Source organism: Equus asinus, chromosome 8 (genome assembly GCF_041296235.1).
Source record: "Equus asinus isolate D_3611 breed Donkey chromosome 8, EquAss-T2T_v2, whole genome shotgun sequence".
Taxonomy (NCBI): domain Eukaryota; kingdom Metazoa; phylum Chordata; class Mammalia; order Perissodactyla; family Equidae; genus Equus; species Equus asinus.
The window spans coordinates 12,421,646-12,441,698 of record NC_091797.1 but is presented as its reverse complement, the minus strand read 5'-3'; the positions used below and the strand labels follow the sequence as shown (position 1 = coordinate 12,441,698).

General features: G+C 36.6%; 1 protein-coding gene across 2 annotated transcripts in view; it reads left to right on the top strand.

The window, feature by feature from the left end:
* Positions 1 to 20,053, top strand: part of TINAG (tubulointerstitial nephritis antigen) — an 88,142-nt gene that overhangs the window by 48,673 nt on the left and 19,416 nt on the right. The window lies entirely within an intron of this gene.

The window sequence follows — 20,053 nt, the reverse complement described above, 5'->3', positions numbered from 1 at the left end:
GTCCATGTGACATCCCTCTACCCTATATCCTGAGAAGTGGTGTTCCCAGTAAAGGAACCAATACAGTTCTTTCACATTTGCAAGCAGGTCAGTTCAGCATCCCAGTTCTGAGTCATTCTACTTTGAGATGAGATAAATCTGAGATCAGAAAATGTCACTAAAGAAAAGAAATGGGATTTCAATAAACTGGATCCTTTACTCAATTTCTACTGCAGGCAAGTAGCAGAAACTGAATACCGTTCAAAAAGGAAAAGGAATCTTTCTTTCCCTGACACACTGTGGCAGAGCTGAGCCCTGGGAAATACATACATACACCTGCCTGGCTTTGCAGTATTTATGGTCTAGCAGTGGAGACAGCCCCATAAACGGATGATGCAAGTGCATTGGTTTTGAAATGGTGTAATGAAAATGCATGCAAGCATAGAGGAGAGGGACCTCACCTAAGAGTGTGCAGCTGCCTTGGAGATGGCACAAGTGAGGAAGAGAGTAGGAAATGACCCTAGAAGAAAGGTGAATCCATTAATTATTCGTTTGCATTGCCTCCACCTCACATGAACTCTTTATTCTTGTCCTTTATTCATTGTTCTAATAGTCTTAGTCTTTACCATCTTGATGTGTATGAGCTCATAATGCATTGGAACCTTTTACAATATCAACTAAACTCCCGTTTATTGTTGGCTTTTATACATTTATTTTTAATGGCTTTGACCTGGGAAGTACTTTAACGTTTATTCTAGATTTTTAAAGTTCTAATTTTAAAGTAATCAAGTAAAAAATGTACCTGGAAGATATTTGGGTGAATGACGCGTGGTGATGATTTAATTTGTTTTCCTCTAAACTCTGAGTTAAAAGCACCAAGACCACAGAATGAATCAGCGGCCCCTCCTGACTGTTTGTAATGCATTTGTATTGCTTATTAAATTTCTATATAAATTTATTATGGTTTGATTCTGGGGTGTCCTGTTCAAAATACTCCCTATCTGTTATTCAAGTTCTTTCACTTTAATAGCAGGTGGTGTTTGCATTGCTTCAATGCTCTTATTTTTAAAATATTTATCTAGTTATTTTTTTGTTTATTTTCCCCCATGAGATTAAAAAAAAACAGACTCAGAACAACTTAAATTAGAACTTGTAGGTTTTATTCATAAAGAAGATAATGTGAACTTTTTTTACTTTTTAAAGACTATTATTAAGTACCCTGCATTTATTTTTCTTTAGAGAAATGCCATTTTTCAAAGATTTTGTTATACTATTTTTCTCTTCTCTATATCCTAAAATCTTTATGTCTTTTGTTTTTTGATGAGGAAGATTGGCCCTGAGCTAACATCTGTTGCCAATCTTCCTCTTGTTTTGCTTGAGGAAGATTGTTGCTGAGCTAACATCTGTACTAATCTTCCTCTCTTTTCTCATATGTGGGACGCTGCCACAGCATGGCTTGATGAGTGGTGTGTAGACCTGCACCCGGGATCTAAACCCACAAACCCTGGGCCACCAAAGCAGAGCTTGCAAACTTAACCTCTACACCACTGGGTCAGCCCCTCTTTACGTGTTTCTGTTTTTTTTTGAGGAAGATTAGCCCTGAGCTAACATCTGCCGCCAGTCCTCCTCTTTTTTGCTAAGGAAGACTAGGCCCTCAGCTGGCATCCATGCTCATCTTCCTCTACTTTATATGTGGGACGCCTGCTGCAGCATGGCTTGCCAAGTGGTTCGTAGGTCTGCACCTGGGATCTGAACTGGCGATCCCTGGGCGACCAAAGCAGAGCATGAGATCTTAAATGCTGTGCCACCGGGTCGGGCCCCTCTTTATGTCTTTCTTAAATCCAACTTTCAAAGATGAAGCTATTTGGCTGCTAAACTGTTATTTTATTTCACTTTTGTTACCAAGTTAGTATTATTTCAATAGTAAATTTGAAAAATAAAAGTATTAAAATGATAATTTGATTAAATTTATTAAAGAATTGATGATTTTTCAAACTTAAAATATTTTATCCATCTGAGATCTATAAAGGACCATGGATTTTATCTACCCAATAACCTGGTGTGAAAGGAGAGGACGTAGTGATAGAGACTTTCCAGGGATTACGTGCTGCTCACTTGCGGAACCATCCCCAGATAGAACCACTTCAGTACTAATCTTGTTTGATAAAGAACCACGGGGACACAGCACAGTGTTAAGAGTACGTGTGTTGAAGTCAGACACATCTATATGAAAAACCTATTGCAGTCATTTATTTAGCTGTGTCTTGCCCTTTTTAAGCTGGGGATAAAAGAGTGTGAGGAATAAATGAGATCAGCAGGCACAGTAATCGTGTGCTTGTTGTATGGGAGTGTTCAATGAATGTTAATTATTAGCAATAATATCAAAAGTAGAAACCAATTGAGTTGTATTTGTAATTAGATACATACTTTAATAACTTTTAAAATTTGCTATATTTCCCCCAAAATCTATAACACTTTAAAATAGGTTAATAATTTTACATGACATTCTCAAATTGTAAATGTTATTCAGACTCTTCCTTGTGAATGAAAGCCAAACTTCCGATATGAGAAAACTGAACTGGATTATAAGAAAAATAAAACCATCACGGGTATAATAAACAAGAGATGTCATCTAAATAATTCTTAAAAATTGACTCAATGTTTGTTTTCTAATACTTTTAAAGATTTTACATTTATACATTATAATATAGTTATAATGCTGTGCAGTTTTATTTCAAGGTCTCTCAAGCAAAGCCACCATTGCTGTTGGTAATTGACTTCAGAATGAATTTTGCTGAGAGATGGAAGGAAGAATTACGTTCTGTAATTTGATATTCTCCAAAGTTTGGATGAATTTAATTGAAAATTTTAGCTTCAGTGATATTATTTGGGTCCTCTGAATGCTGACACTTTCCTAAAGCACTTAAAAATGTATCAAGACACTATTTAGTGCAGAATTTAGAGAAAATTAGGTAATATAAAATATCTTTTATGTGCCAGAAGTGTAATTGAGTTTCTTGGGTTCTTAGTGAAGACGTCTAGTTAAACACCACTCCTTGATTTTCTTGGGAGAAACTCAGAATATAGATTTGACATTTTTGAAGGAAATAAATAAAAAACCTTGATTTTTGTGTGAAAAAGATGACATTAATAGAGCAAATTAGTGAAATGTGAAAAGGAAATTAACTTTGGTGTATTGATAGGTATAGAAAATATTCTGTTGTATACATCAAAATAACCTAAGAGAAAATCGAAAGCTTATTTCATGCTTATTAAATTGTCCAGGACTTCTAGAACTCACTAACTGGACTAGAGGCCTCATCGTTCTTTTCCTCCTTTAAGCTGAATGCCTCCAGGGTTTAATCTTTATGTGGTGGTTCATGAATCAAGATAGATTGATTGTTTTATTTCTTTTTTAGATTGTAATATTGCTTTTTTTCTTACTTTTGTTTTTTGTTTTTACTAAAGTAGAATTGACGTACAATATCATATTAGTTTCAGGTATACATCATCGTGATTCAATATTTATATACATTACAAAATGATCACCACGATAGTTCTAGTTACCATCTGTCACCATACAAAGTTATTACAATATTATTGACTATATTCCCTACACTGTATGTTACATTGACATGACTACTTATTTTATAACTTGAAATTTGTATCTCAATTCGCTTCACCTATTTCACCCAACTCCCCTCCCCTCTGGCACTACCAGTTGTTTTCTGTATCTATGAGACTGTTTCTGTTTACTTTGTTTATTAGATTCCACATATAAGTGAAATCATATGGTATTTGTCTTTCTCTGTCTGACTTATTTCACTTAGCATGATACGCTCTAGGTCCATCCATGTTTCACAAATCGCGAGATTTCATTCTTGTTTATGACTGAATAATATTCCATTGTGTGTATATACCACATCATTTTTTTTTGAGGTCGCATTGGTTTATAATATTATGTAAATTTCAGCTGTCCATCATTATATTTTGGCTTCTGTGTAGACTGTGTCATGTACACCACCAAAAGTCTAGTTCCCATCCATTACCGTGCATATGTGCCCCTTTACCCCTTTTGCCTTTTCCCCTCCTCCTTCCCCTCTGGTAACCACCAATCTATTCTCCTTATCTATGCATTTGTTTGTTTATCTTTCACATATGAGTGAAGTTATCTGGTAGTTGTTTTTCTCTGTCTGCTGTCTGACTTATTTCACTTAGCATAATACCCTTGAGGTCTATCTGTGTTGTTGCAAATGGCAAGATTTCATCTTTTTGTATGGCTAAGTAGTATTCCATTGTGTATATATGCCACATCTTTATTCATTCATCTGTTGATGGGCACTTAGATTGTTTCCAAGTCTTGGCTATTGTGAATTATGCTACAGTGAAGATAAGGGTGCATATATCTTTTTGAATTAGCATTTTCTTGTTCTTTGGATAAATACACAGAAGTGGTATAGCTGGATCGTACGGTAGTTCTATTAAGTTTTTGAGGAATCTCCATACTGTTTTCCATAGTGGCTGCACGAGTTTACTTTCACACCAACAGTGCATGAGGGTTCCCTTTTCTTCACATCCTTGCCAATGCTTGTTGTCTTTTTGGTAATAGCCATTCTAAGGAGTATGAGGTGATATCTCATTGTGGTTTTGATTTGCATTTCCATCATGATTAGTGATGTTGAACATCTTTTCATGTGCCTATTGGCCATCTGTATGTCTTCTTTGAAAAATATCTATTCAGGTTCTCTGGGCAGGGGCCCAGAGGGCCCTCTAGGTTGTTTAATTGGGTCGTTCATTTTTTTTGACATTAAGTTGTATAAGTTCTTCATATATTTTGGATATTGACCTCTTATCAGATACATGATTTGCAAATATCTTCTCCCACTTAGTAGGTTGCTTTTTTTGTTTTGTCGATGGTTTCCTTCACTGTGCAAAAGCTTTTTAGTTTGTTGTAGTCTCGTTTGTTTATTTTTGTCTTTATTGCCCTTGCCAGAGGAAACAGGTCCAAAAAAATATTACTAGACTAATGTCAAAGAGTTTACTGCCTGTGTTTTCTTCCAAGAGTTTTATGGTTTCAGGTCTTACATTCAAATCTTTAATCCATTTTTAATGCATTTTTACATATCGTGTAAAATGTTGGTCCAGTTTCATTCTTTTGCATGTAACTGTACAGTTTTCCCAATACCATTTATTGAAAAGACTGTCTTTTCTCCATTGTGTATTCTTGCCTCCTCTGTCATAAATGACCATATATGCATGGATTTTTTTCTGGGCTCTCTATTCTGTTCCATTGATTTGGTTTTGTGCCAGTACCATACTGTTTTGATTACTGTAGCTTTGTTGTATAGTTTGAAATTAGGAAGCATAACACCTCCAGCTTTGTTCTTCCTTCTCAAGATTCCTTTGACTGTTGGAAGTATTTTGTGGGTCCACACAAATTTTAGGATTCTTCTGTCAAAAATGTCCCTGGTATTTTGATAGGAATTGCATTGAATTTGTAGGTTGCTTTGGGTGTTATGGCCATTTGAACAATATTTAGTCTTCCAATCCATGGACACAGTAGATCTTTCCATTTATTTATGTTGTCTTTGGGTTCTTTTATCAACGTCTTGTAGTTTTCAGAGTGCAAATCTTTCACTTCCTTGGTTGAATTTATTCCCAGGCATTTTATTCTTTTTGATGCAATTGTAAACGGGATTATTTTCTTAATTTTTCTTTCTGATAGCTTGTTATTAATGTATAGAAGCATAACTGATTTACATATATTAATTTTGTATCCTGCAGCTGTACCAATTTCACGTGTTAGTTCTAAGAGTTCTAAGGAGTCTAGGGTTTTCTCTCTATATATTATCATGTCATCTGCAAAGAGTGACAGTTTTACTTCTTCCTTTCCAATTTGGATGCCTTTTACTTCTTTTTCTTGCCTAATTGCTGTGGCTAGGACTGCCAATTCTATATTGAATAAAAGTGGGGATAGTGGGCATCCTTGTCTTGTTCCTGATCTTACAGGAAAAGTTTCAGCTTTTCACCATTGAGTATAATATTAGCTGTGGGTTTGTTATATACGGCCTTTACTAAGTTCAGGTACATGCCGTCGATGTGCCCTTTGTTGAGTTTTTATCATAAATGAATGTTGAATTTTGTCAAATGCTTTTACTGCATCTATTGAAATGATCATGTAATATCCTTTGTTTTGTTAATGTGCTGTAACACATTGACTGATTTGTGGATGTTGAATTGCCCTTGTATCCCTGAGATAGATCCCACTTGTTTATGGTGTGTGATCCTTTTAATTTATTGTTGTATTTGATTTGCTAATATTTTGTTGAAGATTTTTACGTCTATGTTTACCAGGAATATTGGCCTGTAATTTTCTTTTTCTGTGGTGTCTTTGTCTGATTCTGGTATGAGGATAATTCTGGCCTCATAAATTGTGTTTGGAAGCATTCCTTCCTCTTCAATTTTTTGGAATAATTTGAGAAGGATAAGTATTAACTCTTCTTTAAATGTTTGGTGGAATTCATTTGTGAAACCTTGTGGTCCTCGACTTTTGTTTGCTGGAAGTTTTTAAATTACTGATATAATTTCACTACTAGTAATTGATCTATTCAGATTTTCTATTCCTTCATAATTCAGTCTTAAAAGATTGCATGTTTCTAGGAATTTATCTGTTTCTTCTAGGTTTTCCAATTTGTTGGTATATAGTTGTTTGGAGGAGTCTCTCATGTTCCTATGTGTTCCTGTGGTATCAGTTGTAATGTCTTTCATTTCTGATTTTATTTATTTGAGCCCTCTCTCTTTGTTTCTTGATGAGTCTGGCTAAAGGCTTACCAATCTAGTTTATCTTTTCAAAGAATCACCTCTTAGTTTCATTGATCTTTTCTATTGTTTGTTTAGTCTCTATTTCATTTATTTCTGCTCTGATCTTTATTATTTACTTCCTTCTACTAACTTTGGGCTTTGTTTATTCTTCATTTTCTGGTTCCTTTAGGTATAAAGTTAGATTGTTTATTTGGAATTTTTCTTGCTTCTTGAGATAAGCCTATATTGCTATGAATTTCTCTCTTAGAACTGCTTTTTCTATGTCCCATAGATTTCAGAAAGTTGTGTTTCCATTTTCACTTTTCTTAAGGTATTTTTTTGATTTCCTGTTTGATTTCTTCATTGATCCACTCGTTGTGCAGTAGTGGATTGTTTAGTCTCCACGTATTTGTGTTTTTTCCAGTTTTCTTCTTGTAATTGATTTCTAGTTTTATACCATTGTAGTTGGAAAGATGCTTGATGTAATTTCAATTATCTTAAATTCATTGAGGTTTGTTTTGTGGCCTAACATGTGAGCTATACTTAACAGTGTTCCATGTGTACTTGAGAAGAATGCATATTCTGCAGATTTTGGATGAAATTTTCGTATATATCTATTAAGTCCATCTGGTCTAGCATGTTGTGTAAGGCCAATATTTCCTGATTGATTTTCTGTCCGGATGATCTGTCCTTTAATGTAAGTGGGGCGTTAAAATACCCTACTGTTATTGTGTTATTGTCAATTTCTCCCTTTAAGTCTATTAACATTTGCTTTATGTATTTAGGTGCTCTTATGTTGAGTGCATAAATATTTGCAATGTTATATCCTCTTGTTTGATTGACCCCTTTATCGTTCTATAATGCCTTTCTTTGTCTTTTGTTACAGTCTTTGTTTTAAAGACTATTTTGTCTGATATGATTATTGCTCCCTGGCCTTCTTTTTGTTTCCATTTGCATGGCATATCTTTCTCCATCTCTTCACTTTCAGTCTGTGTGTATCTTTAGATTTGAAGTGGGTCTCTTATAGGCAGTATATAGATGGATCTTGTTTTTTTAATCCATTTAGCCACCTTATGTCTTTTGATTAGAGAATTTAGTCCATCTACATTTAAAATAATTATTTATAGGTATGTACTTATTGCTATTTTATTAATTGTTCTGCTTATTTTTGTAGTTCTTCTTTGTTCCTTTCTTCTTCTCTTGTTCTCTACCCTTGTGGTTTGATGACTTTCTTTGGGTTTCTTTTGCTTTACTTTTTGTGTATCTATTATAGGTTTTTGGTTTGTGGTTACCATGAGGTTTATATATAACAACCATCTATATATTTAGCAGTCTATTTTAACAGGAGAATGCCATGTCTGTTCGCACCCACCTGCCCCAACCAAAGAGCAAGGGAGACTGCAACCAGTGGATCTCCTTGAGTTCGGCAAGACAGCAGTATAGCACCACGGCCGCTGGCCCTTGCATCTGAGCTTGTCTACCTGTACTGGCAGGTTAGGAGAGTAGCCCAAAAGTGCTTTCCCCCAGTGCCTCCATCCCCGGAGAGTGTTTTGACCATCCTGCACCCCTCCATCTGTTGCTTTTAGAGTTACAAATGACTCTCCTTTATTTGTAGCCTCAGCACTTTCCAAACTGCTGTTATATTGGTGGGTCTCACATAAGTGAGACCCCATGCAGTCCTTTAAGAGGGGAATCTCAGTTTCCTGTAGCACTTTGGGACCCTTGGTTATCAGCCCCTTGGATTTCTAAGCTAGATGTTTTTGGAGCTCGTCTCTCTGGTGCAGATCCCAGGGCCTGAGTAATCTTCAAAGTTCTGGAGCTATTTATAAAGTAACTTTTTCTTAAAAAAAAAAAAACCCTCACATTAGACTATTTGACTCTAAAGCTATTTTGGGGTAATAGTTATTTTATTCTTCACTAGTTTACATTTATTTACTTAATCTGAACTTCAAATCTTTGATTAAATTGATGTTTTTCCATAAAATTAATTCACCAAGGTCAGTGAGTTGGTTGTAATAATAATGTGACGATGATGATGATAGAAGTAGTAACAGTTGTTGCTAACTCCTCTGTGTGGAGTTTAAATTGCTTGGCACTGTTCTAAGTGCTTCACATACATGAACTTCACTCCATACTTCTACTCCTGATACAGTTAGAAATATTCTTAAAAAGTGTATAACTAAAAAACATTTTAATAATGAGTCTGATACTTTGGCTCATAAACCTGGGATTATATTTATAGTTACTTGTATAATGCTCATATAGAGATTACTATTCATATGTGTGTTTGTTCTATTTTTAAAAGGTTATGTGTAAGTGCAGAAGGGAGTAAAAATGGACGGTATTATTATTTATTCTATAGTGCTATTATATTTGTCTTTCCTTCTTGACTTTGATAATATTAAATTCAATAATATTAAAAAGTTGAAATATTTACTTTTAGTATAATAGCAGATATATTGGTTTTCTGCATAAAAAATTCTTGTTTTTCAAAAGCTGTCTTAAAAAAGGAAAAATAGAATGGATTAAAGAAAAAAATCAACTGTTTGTGATTTACTAGAAAACCCTAAAGAAGAATTAAAAGAAATATTAAAATAAAATTATAAATATCAGGAGAGCTATCACGAAATACTTGCTGAGGAAGACAACTTGATAAAAAGAAAAAAAATCTAATTATTTAAGATTATGTGAAGGCTAAGAGAATCTTTTGGCTGTTATATTGAATGACTTCCAAAAATATTTGATCCTTGTTTAAAAGCGAAAAAGTATAATTATTTAGTTCATGTAGCTGCTCCTCAAACTGATTCTCAACTCAGACTTTCAACAAATTTTATTGAGCCGTGATCATGTACCAGGCACCCTGCTAGGTGCTGGGGATGCTGAGATGAATAACATGGAAAACCTTAATAAAAAAATAAAATAGGACCTGCTGATTTGATGCAGCTATGAAAAGTTACCAGTCAATCATTCAGGGAAGCCAGTGGGCGGTTCCACAGACTCTTGGACTCCTTTGAGCTGAACTCATTGACAGAAGAGCGAAGTTGGAGCGGGTCCTGGGGACGGTGAAACTGATAAATGGGTTTTGATTTTTCTTCTATCTTTGGTACTGATTGAACCGTGTTGCCTTGTCTGTGAGTACTGAGTCAAATTGACAGCACAGTTTATGTTCCATTTGTTTTCTCTTGTTTGACATTGGTCTTTCATTGATTTGTCATCTCAACAGTGACTCTAAAACTGCTGTTACTACAAACTGGATTTTTACAAAACAAGACAACAAGAATAGCAAGAGAGAAAAGCTTTATTTTTATTTAGATGAAGCCATGGTAGGAGTGTTGTTTTAAAAAGAATTCTTAGAAAGCTCTCTTGACATTAATAAAAACGTGACTTATAAAACGTATATATATATAAAACATGTGTCTATGTATACACACATGGACACGCACAGACACACACACACACAGACTCTGAGATCTTTTTTGCTCGGAACAGTGCAGGACTTATTGTGATTGTAGAGCCTAAAGAACAAGGGCTTTGGGGTCAAGCTTGGATTCAAATGCTAGTCCTGCCCTTCTCCCTGGGTGATCTCAGGCAGGTCATTTAATGTCTCTCTGTCTTGGTTTTCTCATCTATTACAGCCCACTCTGAGAACACAAGTAGATGATTAAAGATGAGAGGGAGAGAGAATGTGACTATGGGAAGAAATAATTCCTTCGGTAAATGTGATAAAATTTCCATGACCTTAGATAATATGATTCTATTTGTACCAAGAAAGCCATACGAGTAGTTGGAGTTTGGTCACATACACTTTAACTCTACTGGATTGTGTAAAAGCAGTGTGGTTGGAAATATAATTTCCTAGTTGGTGAACATTTAGAGAAGATGAACTTCTAGGATACAGGAACAAATGATCCAGCAGAGGAAGTGATTATAGGCAACTCCACCGATTTATAGAGAACTGGGGACAATGGGTTACACCATGGTTGTGAATGGCTTTCAATTATTGGGAAAGTATACTTTACCTTCTTTGTGAGATGAGTTTGTTTGTTTGTTTTGTTTTTTTTTGAGGAAGATTAGCCCTGAGCTAACATCTGTCACCAGTTCTCCTCTTTTTGCTGAGGAAGACTGGCCCTGAGCTAACGTCCATGCCCATCTTCCTCTATTTTATATGTGGAACACCTGCCACAGCACGGCTTGACAAGCGCTGTGTAGGTCTGCACCCGGAATCCGAACCCATGAACACCAGGCCGCTGGAGCAGACGGTGCAAACTTAACTGCTGTGCCACCAGGCTGGCCCCGGGATGAGTTTTAACGTCTATGGATACTTCAGATTTTTGGGGCCCCATGTGATAGAATTTTGCTTAGCCCCTGGTACAGGGCTAACTTCCAAATTTGGCATAATTCTTTTTGGCGATTTTGTTTTATAGTATTATACCTTCTGTGGTAGGTATTGCCCTCAAAATTCCAAATATGGTAGAATTCAGGTGGAGGTTAGGTAGTGTATATCTGTGAATTTCCAGAGATGTGTGGTGGGGGCAGGGGACATCAGAAGTAGGAAGTACAGTGGCTTCTGACTTCTTTCTGTCAACCACAGTGTTGACAACCGATTGGTTGCCCCTTGAAAGGGAGAATGCTGTCAGAGTAATCACTGTACATTCTTCAAAGCCTATAATACAAGCCTACCATTTCAGAATCTAGGATCAGGGTTTTATCCTGTGCTCCAGGAATATGATATATATAACAATTCTGATGAATGAATGAACTAGGAGATTTTGCTAAAAGGCTGTGTTGCTATGGTAATTTACAATGTCTTCTATGAACTAAAACCTGTAGGATATTACTGACTACTTCAATAGGACCAAAGAGAAGGTCAGGCCAAGTCTATGTTACAATAAAGAGGAAAAGGCTACAGAGAAATGAATTTTGCAGATGATGAGTGAGTACTACTTGTGATATTCAGTGACAACTTTGATTTATTTTGATCTTCCAAATAAATGCATTAATTACTCTTTTCCATCCCCATCATTGTCATAATCATATTCATTACATTTCTGGATACAAATAAGACAGCTGGATGTGAGGAATGTAACTCTGATTGGAATGTTGTTATAATGATCAAACTGTTCTTCCTGCCTCGAACACCACACTTTTCCATTTTAGTCCATCTTGTTCGTTATCAGCTTTACCTTTCTACGGCTGCCTGCAAGCCTCCTTCTAAATCTTGCATGCTTTCTCTATGTATGCACAAAGGGTAGCTCCTGGCATTATTTCATGCTCTTCTCTCAAGTATGCGCTCATTTCACCTTCACATCTTCTACAAATTATTCAAGGCCCATCATACCTTCTCTCATCACAGCTGGAAATGATTCCACCCACTTCCACATTCTTCTAGTTCTACTTTTTCTCACTTGTGTTATTAGCTGCTCCTTAGACATGAATGTCAATTTAGTCACTTATCATGTAATTTTGAAATGTTACTTAACCTCTTTGGGCCTCAGTTGTCTTATCTATGAAGCAAAGAAATTGGATTAGAGTCAGATTAATTTTGGGGGTCTTATGATCTTGACTACTCACCTCTGCCATTAGCTGGTATAGATAATACATAAATGAATGAGCTTGACTGTGGCCAGATTTAACCTGTGAGTCATAGTTGGCCAACCCCTGGAGTATACTATAATCTCTGAGTCTCCTTCCAGTGCTAAGATTTTATGAGACAATAAAAAAAGCCATTTCTTTTCCTAACATCAAAGGGCTGAAGTCTTCCTTCAAAGTATGTCTTCATAAGATATTACCCTAGTTAATTGTCATTGGTGATAATGGATGGTTTTATTCTTGCTCTCTCTGTCTCCAGTACATTTCACATGGCTGTGGACATTTTAACGTATGTTCTGTCAATATAGTAAATGCAGAGGGATGGTTCTTTCAGTCATACAGCAGATCATTCTGACCAGAGCATAAACTGGGTAGAACCTTGTTGTCAATTTCCTCATACTCGTTTCATAGGTCAAATTACATGTGATATACTTGCAATCTTTTTGCTTCCTGAAATATTAGGGGAGGGTAGGATAAGCAATATGTCAGCAACTCAATAAATAGTGTTGATTGCTTGATTAATTAATATTAGGAACACACAGTCATCTCTGACGTTTTCATACAGAAAAATGCTCTTTCAAAAATCTCCATCGGCTTCTCCAATCTGTAATAAAATTTGTAGCTCCTTGGCAGAACATATCAGTAAAAGTCCCTGATCTTAGATTCAGTGAACTCTGGCTGGGTTTACATTTGGCTTCAGTGAAAAATGAAGGGGAGTGAGGAATGCCCTCATTTTATCACACTTTCTCATGCAATGTCCTTTCATTCATCTTTGATCTAGCATTAATTAGCACTTTCTGATAGCTCTCTATCATATTCAACACTGCCACATTCACTAGCCCTGAGTATTTTTTTGAATGAAGTTACGAAGCACCTCCTGTAGAAAATTCATAAGGCAGCAAAGCCCTGCACATCCTTGCCTCATTCCTGCTGCAGTTATCTCTCAAATCTTTGTGTAAAGAGAACTGAGAGTCCATCTGCAGTCTCACCTTTAAAAGCAAAATCCTATATCCAGAGGGGTCATATCATTGTTATTGACCTGAAACTCATCTGGTGTTTTCTTTATACTTGTATATCCTATCTGACTTTCATTTCCTTAACAAGAAGTGTTAGAATTCCATATCAGGCTTTCTTATATATTTGTTCCCTGTTTTCCTCCAAAATTTCCTGTTCTACTAGGCTGTACTGCATAAAATTTCTTTACATGTCCGCTGTTAGAAACTTTGTTTTTTATCTGTCTGGATCTATATTCGCTATTACAGAATCCGTCTGCTTAGAAAACATGAGTTTGAATTCTTCTTGTCAGTCTATTGAGCACCTGCTAGGATTCCAGAAGTAGCAAATTGTCAGTAGCATTGCAACGTATTAGTCTATATGATTCTGCTTCAATGTAGTACACCTAGCCTTGATATAAAATAAAGCTATTTTCTTCTTATAACTCCAAATTCTTAGATGGATGTGAGATCTACTTTAAAGAACTTGATTGTAAGCAAATGGAATCTTGACATATGAGTTAGCAAATAGTTATTCTCATCACAGAAGAAGTCCTCACTCTACAGAAAGCTCTGCCACAATTTCTTTTAATAATCAGCTTTCCTTGGTTCTTACAGAGTTTTACCTGTCAGAAACTCTGAAAAGCCATGAATTTAAAGCTAATATGCAGAACCACTATCAGTAGAGAGAGCTCAAAAGAAGATGAAGCAACTCTGTAATTTCAGTCTTAGGCAGTGATAAATCAACCTGATTGGCAGGAACACATCTCTGTGTGACGTGAAGTGCACCTCAAGTAATGCCACACTTGATGTATCTACTCATTCAACCTTGAAATGCTGGAGCTCATTTTGACTGTCTCCCTTTCTGTCAATATAAATTGGCCAACAGATTCCATCACTTTTTTTGGTGAGCAAGATTATCCCTGAGCTCACATCTGCCACCAATTCTCCTCTTTTTGCTGAGGAAGATTGGCTCTGAGCTAATATCTGTGCTCATCTTCCTCTACTTTATATGTGGGATGCCTGCCACAGCATGGCTTGATAAGTGATACATAGGTCTGCACCTGGGATCCAAACCTGCGAACCCTGGGTCGCCGAAGCAGAGTGCACGAACTTAACACTACGCCACCTGTCTGGCCCCCAAATTCCATTACTTTTAACTCCAAAATAACTCTCAAATCTGTGCCTCCTGTTCGTTTTCACTGCCAGTGTACTTAAATTCACTTGCTCAGCAAGTATCTATTTAGGGTCAGCTATGTGATAGTCATTATTCTATTTGTTGGAAATACAGCTGTTAAAAGAATAAACAGTATTTGCTTTATGGATCTTAAATTCTTATTCAGAATTTCATTATTTCTTGCTTTAACTACAACAATCGTCTTATGCTTTCAATCTCCTCTTCCTGGAGTCTATGCCCTGCACTAACACCAAGAGTTGTCCCTCTGAAAGACTGTCTGGATAATGTCACCTCTCATATTTGGATGACTCTTTATCACCAGCTTTGTAAATTCCAAGCTTGGTAGCCAAGAGTGTTCTCTATGGCCTGAGCCAAATCTGCTTTTCTAACTTTATTTCCTGCCCCTCCCAACACTGTTCTCCAGTCACACTGACCCAAGGGCTGCTCTTAGAATAGGCTGGGATGACGACTTCATGGCTGTCTTTTGACTTTGCACTTACTTATTGTGCCTAAAATTCTACACTCCGATTTCTGCTTGGAGAATTTCTACTCAATTCCGTGAAGGGAGTTGTCTCTGCCCTCTGCAAATAGTTAATTTCTTCATATGAACACCACAGAAAATTTCAAAACATGGTTTTATAAAAGTAGCAATTAAAGAATTAAAATTATTTTTATATTTGTTTGTTTTTCATTTCCAAACTTTACTCCCATTAGATTCCCAGCTTCTTGAAGGCAAAAGATATATCTTCTATGTACTAAACAGCAGTTTGCTAAATAAAGGCAGAAATAAATGGATGAAATATGCAAGAGATTCTGTGCTTTCCTTTTAGAAGGGCTATTTATGGGAATATGCATATTACTTTAAGAAAGTTGTGTCTTCAGTTCTCTGCTATTTACCATGTCTAAAATGACCACCACTTGATGCACGGACCTCAATGGCAAAATCAACCAAAACCAAGGGAGAGAAAAAACATTATCATTTAAAATGTTACACAAAGTTGTTATTCAGTTCTAATCATTTTAGTATCTAGATATAGCTGAAAATACAGTTTTAAGAAGTCCAGTATTGTTTAGCACAGTTATCTGAAAATAACATCCTTTTTAAAGGGAACATGCATAAAGATATTCACCTTAGCAATACAAGCTCTTACATCATTCTTTAATGGGTTTGGGTGCCTTACTCTGCAGAATTTATGGTCTCTCTGGAAAGACTTTTAATATTACGCCAAAGAGTAGCGTTTCCAGAACTACCTAAAAGTTAGCATACAAGATGCATCTAAAAGGAAGAGCTTAAATGATCACATGTTGAAGTTAGAGATGCAACCATAGCTTCATCGTGGGGAGCCATCTGTTCTCAGGCATCCTCAGGGAATGTGGTACCAGGGCTAAGAGCTGCACCATTTAATTTAATGAGGTAGAAAAAGTTCAAAAGAACAGTATAAAGTTCAGATGAAGTGGAATGCCTTGAGGTAAGAAAAGCCACTACTAGGAGCCCTCAAACTTGTGAACCTATTGTACAATTTGTTTTGGATTAGCAAGTTTAAGGAAACAATCTCAGCAGCATAAGGTTAAAACGAAGGGATGTAAGTGAAGGAAAGAAGAGTCTACATAGTTATGTCTAGAGCAAATATGAATGTGACGAAGATCCTCATGTCCTGAAAGATAGCCGTTGACGTACAAGAGATATATGTGAAAATATATACATCTTTCTAGAATCTTCAGCCTATTGGTATAATGGAGAGCAGAAGCTTAGTACCACAATTCAGGAACATACATATATTAAAGGAAAATGCCCTTCAGAGGTCAAAAAGAGAGAAACTGTCTCCTGCAAATGTATACTATAAGTAGTCTTCTTGCTTGGTACTATTAACCTTTATTTTTGTTTGGATAAAGGTTTTAATTACATTAATTTGCTCTGATACCACTGTGAAATAACCTGGGGTAAAGTGATTTTTCCATCTTTCAGAGCATGCGATATTTAGAAAACAACCCCCACGTCTGTATCTCTACAACACCCCATTGCGACCCTGTGGGATATTTGATTACCATCTTAGGGACTGTTGGAGAAGATGCAGGAGAGAAAAGACAGCTGAATAGATAGACTCCAGGGCAAACGTTAGAGTCTGTGATGGATGGACTTGCTTGTCGTTTGACATTGAAGCTATAACATAGGGAACCACACAGTAGCTTCTGTGGTAGTGTGATATTTTCTTTCCATCTGAATTTTGCATGTAGGTTAACATCCTTTGTGTATAATTATCTTTCACAAGCATCCTAGTCTCTGAAACTATCAGATTCAGCAGGCTCAGTTTCCTTTTCTCCTCTCATCTCTATTTGAAGATTTTATTAATTTGTTTTTCTGCACATTTTGAGAAAGTTTATAATAACATGAATGCTGGTGTTCTCCCTGGGCTGAAAAAGACTGGTGTTTTAAATAATGCATCTTAAAGTTATAATAAACAGTACTGCTTCTTGAAAAGAAATTTATAGCAAATCCAAACAGTTGGTATTTGTAAGATAAGAATTATTGCCATCTATGGTATCATTGAAAATTTTATTTAGATTATCACAACAAAATATATAGGAACATATGAAAAATACAGCCAACTGAGCAAAAGTAAAAGTAATAGTTTGTATTTCTTAGACATCTCCAAACTGAAGTAGTTTATTTTACTCTTAATTTATTTGGTGATGCTAGAATAAGAAAAATTATACAACCGCATTCTGAAGAGCCTCTTCTCCTTTATGGGGAAATGTTCTGTTTCCTTAGAATCAATCAGTCTCTGATCTGTTGGCAATGGCATTATGTGTAGTCATCATTTTGCTAAATCTTAACCTCGTGTGCAATGGTGGATCTTCATGCCCCATAGCACTGTCTCACTATTTCTGAGAGGGCCGAAGAGCATCTAAAATGGACTTCAGAATAAATGCAATACTTATTTCATGGTGTATTTTTCTTGTATGCCTTTTCAATTTCCTCTGTTGAATATTTCTTTGTTTTCCCATGAGCCATCCTCAAAGCATAGATGCCCAAGAAGTCTGAAAGATCTTACAAAGTGGGAAAGAAACTTGACGCACTTTTGGTGTTACCCTCTATTTGAGTGCTATTAAAGTGCTTTATAGACTATGCAGAGTTTTGTTTTGTTTTGTTTTTTTTGAGGAAGACTAGCCCTGAGCTAACTACTGCCAATGCTCCTCTTTTTGCTGAGGAAGACTGGCCCTGAGCTAACATCGATGCCCATCTTCCTCTACTTTATATGTGGGCCACCTACCACAGGATAGCTTTTGCCAAGCGGTGCCATGTCCACACCCGGGATCCAAACCGGTGATCCCTGGGCTGCCGAGAAGTGAAACGTGCGAACTTAACCACTGCACCACCGGGCTGGCCCCCAGAGTTTTTAGTGAAATAGCTCGTTCAGTTTTTAATCACAAGTCTGACTCTCCCCTTCCCTAATTCTGAACCTACCTGAGTCCAGTGTGGGAGCTAAGCTTGGACAGAACTGAGTGACAGGTGACAAAATTATACTCTCAGTTGCTCCTGCACTCTTTTCATCAAGGCTTAGTTACTGGATCAAGCTTTTCATATCTGGATCCCTCTTTCTTTCTTTCTTTTTTTTTTTTTTTTTTGCTGAGGAAGATTGGCCTTGACCTAACACCTGTGCCTATCTTCCTCTACTTTATATGTGGGACGCCTGCCACAGCATGGCTTGATAAGTGGTACGTAGGTCTGCACTGGGGATCTAAATAATGAACCCCAGGCCGCTGAAGCAGAGCATGCAAACTTAACCACCATGCCACTGGGCTGGTCCTTGGATCCCTCTTTCTTGATTAGGACTTCTTTCTTAGGAAGCTCCTCAGTGCCTCAAGCAAGACTGCCCCCAACTTCTCACTGTATCTGGTGGGATCTCAGATACACGGTTCCTCTCCTGCCTGTATAATTTTGGAGCCTAATGGTTCCTTTGATTCTTCTGATTTAGTCTTGCATTTTGTGTTTTATGTCAATAGCTAAAGGAACCATCTGAAAGGAAGTTTGATTGAGTGGTAAAGGCTTTTTGAAATTGTTATGATAGCGCAATAAGCGGGTAGAAAATGAGTGACTTGAGGTTTCAGATAGGATCTACTACTTGAAGTACATAACGACCTTTGAAGATTTGGAGCACATATTATGATTGATTGGTACATTTTACAATGGTGATGTCTTAGAAAAGTTACAAGGATGTAAACGCAATTTCAAAACTGAAAAATGGTTCTGGAAATGAACCTCTTTGAACTTACACGTCAAAGCACCCAGGATTTGGAAACCATAAAGTGCTTCAGTCTACTCCTGTGTGTAGCAGAGAACTAAAAGAGAGATGGCAGTCAGTCCAACTATCCCTTCTAGCCTCTATCAGGAACAAGAGAAAGAAAAGATTGCTCTTTAGTGTTTTCCTACCTCCTAGATCACTTTTTTCTTCCCTCGATCTCATGCCAAAGGATCCAAATGCATGAATATATTTTCTTGAATCCCCCAAGATCTATACCAGGAATCTGTCGTCTACCTCCATGCTATGGCGCCATCATTCTATTCTGTACCCTATTAAAAGTAACTTTCTGCAAACTCACGTTGAAATATTTGAACAAAAAATTTGTGTGTCTCCCAGGAATATTTGTTACGTAGTGGCGTACCATAACTTAGCGCAAAGGAGCTCTGATGTGGGATTTGGGATGTTAGGGACGGGTTGATGGGACGATATGTGGACAGAACTATATTCTTACAATCAATGGATAGTGGTAGTTAATATGTTTTCTTGACATAAAACTGATGCTGTTCAGTACACACTGCACGGGGGGACTGTCTATTTATAAGAGAAGCAATATAACAAATTAAGTAGGATGTGGGATTTGGAGTCCTGGCTCAATATTTCCCACTCTGTGATCTTGGACAAGTTTTGTTATGTCAGTAGTAAATAGAACGTGTTAGTAATGCCTAACTCACTGGGTGTAGTCAAGAGAAAAAACGAGATCTCGTAGGTTTGGGTCCCTTAAAAGCTGTTTCATGCTACATTGAAATGGGCCAGTACTGGAAATACAGGATTGGACTTCCATATGTATAGAGAAATTCCACAGTCGGCACATAGCCATTTTATAAAAATATACACATGTTAATATTTTTAAATAAACTCTCTTATCTACAACAATTATCTGTATTTACATTACAGTTCTTATCAGTAGTCTTGGAAATTTTTAGTTCGTAATTTAGAGTTTCAGAGTGCTAGAGGTAAAGAGGGGCGGGGTGTTTAAGAACTTTAAAACCTCTGTACCCCAGTTGCCAAGACTTATCTCCTTTGGTCCATGAGTTTGATTTCAAGTCTTTTGGATATAGTTGAGTATATTCTGAGAAAGTAAATAACGTTATGGTCAAAAAGAAAACTACACAAGCACATTTCTGTAGGGCAATGATAACAGTTCCATAGTAAAACAGAGCGAGGCCAAAGGAAAACAGAAAAGAAATAATACAAACAATAATTTTCATTTT